This window comes from Sinocyclocheilus rhinocerous, unplaced genomic scaffold (genome assembly GCF_001515625.1).
Source record: "Sinocyclocheilus rhinocerous isolate Xijiao unplaced genomic scaffold, SAMN03320098_v1.1 scaffold6100, whole genome shotgun sequence".
Classification (NCBI taxonomy): domain Eukaryota; kingdom Metazoa; phylum Chordata; class Actinopteri; order Cypriniformes; family Cyprinidae; genus Sinocyclocheilus; species Sinocyclocheilus rhinocerous.
In genome coordinates, this window is record NW_015636856.1 from 1696 (window position 1) to 6519 (window position 4824).

At 41.2% G+C, this 4824-nt stretch overlaps 1 pseudogene; it reads right to left on the reverse strand.

The window, feature by feature from the left end:
* Positions 1 to 416: 416 nt before the first annotated feature.
* On the reverse strand, positions 417 to 4818 carry LOC107748253 (interferon-induced very large GTPase 1-like; annotated as a pseudogene).
* Positions 4819 to 4824: the final 6 nt, after the last annotated feature.

Here is a 4824-nt window from a genome sequence, read left to right on the forward strand (position 1 = left end):
AAAGTATTGCATTAAAGGAAAAGGCATACTTGCAACAGGACAATTGCATATTTTCTTCAACAGTGTACACAAAACATACCAAATATAATTTCTAATGCCATCAGATACATGCAGATGTCCATAAACCTAGTTCTTGCAAACATGCTGCACATTTGTCAAAGTGATTTTTTCAAATGCGAAGCACTAAACTTTTCATTGTTGCCACAAGGTTATGCAATAAGTTTCTGTGAAACTGTTACAATGTAATGAAAAAGACATCTACTGTATATTGTCAGACAATAGACATTTTGTTCATACATATATTATCAAAGTTACAGATACTGGTATGAAGGACATTTACAGTCTTTTGAAACAAACACTTTAACAGAACCTCTCTCTGATATATTATGTGGATTTGAAAGGATTTCAAACTGAAGTGAGGAACAGAAAAATAATTTTAACTGTGAATCAAGCTGATTTCATTTCTTCAATTAAAGGCATTCATCCAAACTCTCAATAGCATCCTGTTTTGAGTATCTTCTCCATTCATATGGTATTTTACCACTCCCCTCAAATGTGTTCTTGTAGTATTTCTCCAGATCTCTCTGGAATCTGCACACAATCCACTTCCAGTAGGGCAGTTCAGAGAGATCAGGGGTGATGCTCCAGTATGCATAAACTCCTCCTGCTCTTCTGTACTCTCTATAGAGGACTGACTTATCTGATCCTTTGGGATAAAAACATTGATCACTTGCTACTGTTGTTGTACAGATGTTAATAGACAAGTTTGTTGTTCCTCTGTACAAATGTCCTTTAATTCCAGTCACTCTGTGGACAGCAACACAGTGATCTCCATCATGGTTTTCTATGGTGTTGGTGCAGGTGGCTCCACAGAACGGACACTGAACCCAACAGCACTGACAGAAGTGATCAATCAGAAGCTCATCTGGTCTGAACTTGAGGTCCAGCTTTACTGGAAATGTATTTGTGTTGAATCTACAGCTGATGTCAGACATTATATCAGGAAGTTCTTGTCTTATCACATTTTCTAGGAGGTTGAAGTCCTCAACATAATCATGTTTGACTCCACTGAGGTGTTTTTCAGAGAAGATCAGCTCACATGAGAGCTGCTGTGTGAAACTCTTCAACCACAAACCAGCATCTCCTCTGTTCACTTGAACATGTTCAGTAGATTCATGAGCTGCTTCCATGATCTTCTGCTGCAGGAGTTTAATGTTCTCCTCCGTCTTGTGTAAAACACTGTCACTGAACTTATCAGTGATGTACCGACTGACTTCATCTCTGATGAAACCACTGAAGTGATCTCTGGCATTATGGATGTAGTTCATGTATTTGTTGAAATCCTCCTCTTCTGCCAGTGTCTTCAGGATGTGTTTCTCCAGATTTGATCTGTTTCCATTCAGTGATTCACAGTTTGATCTCATTTCATCTGCTATATCTCTGGCAGTCTTCTTGTAGACGCTCTGCTCAATGGGCTTTTTCAGTTTCTGACAGATGATCTTACCAAAAATAACAGCTGATGTAGATCCATGACAGTATTTCAGGAAAACACTGTAATACTCTTCTCTCTTCTTCTCTAAATAGAGGACAGGATCATTGGCTTCTCTGAACAGTCTGTGTTGGTCAGTGAACATCTTGTTTGATCTCTTACAGATGGACAGAACCAAATCCATGAAGAAATCATTCTTGAACACATAATTCACTTGCCCTTCCTCATGTTCTGTTACTCTTGTCTTGATGTAATCTGTGAGTTGTTGAATGCAGCTGATGTTGTAGCCCATCTCTGAAATGTTAAATGACTGAATCATTGTGTCTGTCTGCTGAGCAACATCTGTGACTAAATATCTTATTTGAGATTCATCCTCTCTAGAGAGAATGTCATGAAACACCTCTTTAGCTGATCTGTAGACCTTTGTAAAAGCTCCTGTAATTCCACTGGGTTTCTTTAGTTTTACATAATCTGAATAACTCGGCACAGTGAAAATACCCCTGCTCTCCCTCCAGTGATCTACAGGGAGACTTTCATAGACGTCACTGAGGATCAATTTCACATCTCTCATTATGTCAATGTCTTTGATTGGAGGAGTGTCTCTGATGATCATCTTTATCCACTGTTTCCAAAACAAATCAAACTCTTTCTTCAGTGTTTCTTCATCATGTGTTCTGTATCGGAGTTTAAAGGTGAGTTCTTTGCTCTTTTCATAGAGAGTGTTTTCATGACGTGTCCTCTGAGCATCGATCCTTTTCTTCAGGTCTCGCTGCTGAAGAACCTCATTTAATCTCCTCTTTGTTTCTCTCACAATGTTTTCCTGAAGCTCTTTTATTTTGATTTCAAATGATGTTTTCCACTGAATCAGTTTATCTGCATCTCTGTCTTTCTCAAAGAATTCAGACATTAATTTTTCCACTTCTTCACTTGTCTTCTTCAGTTCTCTTTGAAGATCAGTTTCATTAACCCCATTAATCGCTTCATTTTCTATATGGTTGTGTAGTTTGTTCTCAGTTTCCATCATGGCACTGCGAAGAATCCAGGACCACTTGCTGTATTCAGTCTTCAGTTTCCCATAGGCTGAAATCTCCAGAGAGTTTCTGAAGCTGAAGACGAATCGCTCATTCAGTAAAGCCTCCCAGAGATCTTTAATACGATCTTTGAAGTCATTCAGCACCATTCCATGTGATCTTGAAGCATGGGATACAATAGTTTTCTTCAGTTCTTGAATGTTCTCACAATAGTTTGGGTTTGTTGAAGCAATCAGTGGGTTTCCCTCCCAGAGCTGAGGAATATACTTCACATCTTTCTGAACATCAAATCTAATCACATCACTGAAACATTCAGCATCACAGTCTTCCTCTTCAGCAGCAAGTTTAGTCATCTCATCCAGTGTCTCCTGCAGTCGTCTCCTTCCCTCCATGTTTCTCTTTCTAGCTGTGTCATCCCAAACGTTCTGATGCACAAACACACAGCTGGGATTCAGTCTGACCTTCTTCATCCTCAGGAAGGCCTGAACACCAATCTGAAGAATGTCCTGCATCTCAGATGGGTTTTCTCCAAAGATGTTGATCAGTGTCAGATTTCCCAGACCTACAACAAATGTGGCCAGTTCATTGTCATGATGTCTTATTGATCTTCCAGTCAGTTCTAGAGCACGAAGACCTCCAGTATCAACAACCAGAATATAGTCAAACCTCAGATGTGTTCTCATCTCGTATGACATTCTGACCAGCTGCATGAAAGCTCCTCTAGTTGTTCTGCCAGCACTGACGGCAAACTGCAGTCCAAACATGGCGTTCAGCATGGTGGATTTCCCAGAGCTCTGGATCCCTAAAACTGACAGCACAAAGACTCTGGTCTGGTCTCCTAGTTTCTGGACGAGTTGATCTAGAACAGCAAAGATCCAGACCAGAGGAACATGAGCAGCATCTCCATCCATCAGCTCCAGTGGAAATCCAGAGATCATCATCTCTGCTGCGAGACTCGGGAGAGAAGAAAAGTCAATCTGCAGGTATTTCTTGTTCTTCTCCACAGATGAACATGATTCATAGATCTGACCGATCTCCCTCATGATGTCTCATTTCTGTGTGTTTTTTACTGATGTCCATTTCTGTCTCATCTGCTGGAGGTCGATGTAGTTCTCTGTTCTTCTGACTCCACTGATGCCACAGTTTCCCCTGATGAGGCAGAAATGATTCTTTGATTTCTGTCAGATCTTTCTTCTTCAGTAAACTCATCATCTGCTGTGCTGCTGCTCTTCCTCTCCTGCAGTCATCATCATCCTCCTCATCTACTCTTATGTCTGAGTGCTTGGACACATCTTCAAGTCTGAAAGTGTGAGATGATTCTGAGAGATAAACATCTATGGCTCTTCTGAGTTCTTTAGAGACATCTGACTGATTTCTGTCTTTCAGACCAATCTTGTATATCCCTTTCTTCATCTTAGTTACAGCAGATTCATCCTCAGTAAGGAGACAAATGAGTGGCTTTCTGTTCTTGTACAGGTTTTGGATTATTTCTGCCTGTCTGTCATTCTTGTCCAGTCGTGGCAGAAGAACAACATTGACTGAGGCCATTTCAGTGAGGATCTGCAGCTGTTTCTCATGGTCTCCTGCATCACCGTGTAGATTACAGAATGCTACACACTCAGTGAATTTATCATCCATCGATCCAGATGGGCAGAACCAGGCGATCTCCACCACTCCATCCATCAGGACTCTGGTTCTGCTGCTGCCTGGGCAGTTCCTGTGGAAGAACGTGTTGTGTTTCTCATTGATCACGATCTCCACCACTCCATCCATCAGGACTCTGGTTCTGCTACTGCCTGGGCAGTTCCTGTGGAAGAATGTGTTGTGTTTCTCATTGATCAGACTGTTCATCAGCTGAGACTTGGATGAAGACACAGAGCCAAACCTGAAGAAAAACACCATTGGAGTGTCTGCCTTGTAGATCGGCTGGGTTAGACTGATGATTTCATTGTTGATGTTTCTCATCTTCCAGCTCTTGTTGATTTGTCTGAATGTCCAGAGAGGAAACTCAATCTGTTGTGTGAATGGATCAGGAACAAGCAGAGGCAGAGCGTACTGACACTGGGACAGTTTAGTCACCATCAGCTGCTTCAGGAAACCATCAGCACAATGAAACACTGCCACCTGAACATCCATCGGGTGGATTCGATCAGACTGACTGGTGCTTTTATTAGAAAAATACATTTCATCAAAAATATCACTCTCATCTTCAGGTGAGTCACTGTCTCTTTGTTGTGTGTGATCCTGTTCACTGATCTCTTCAGTTTGAATGTATCTTGCTCTGTAGTTCATCATCAGTAGTTT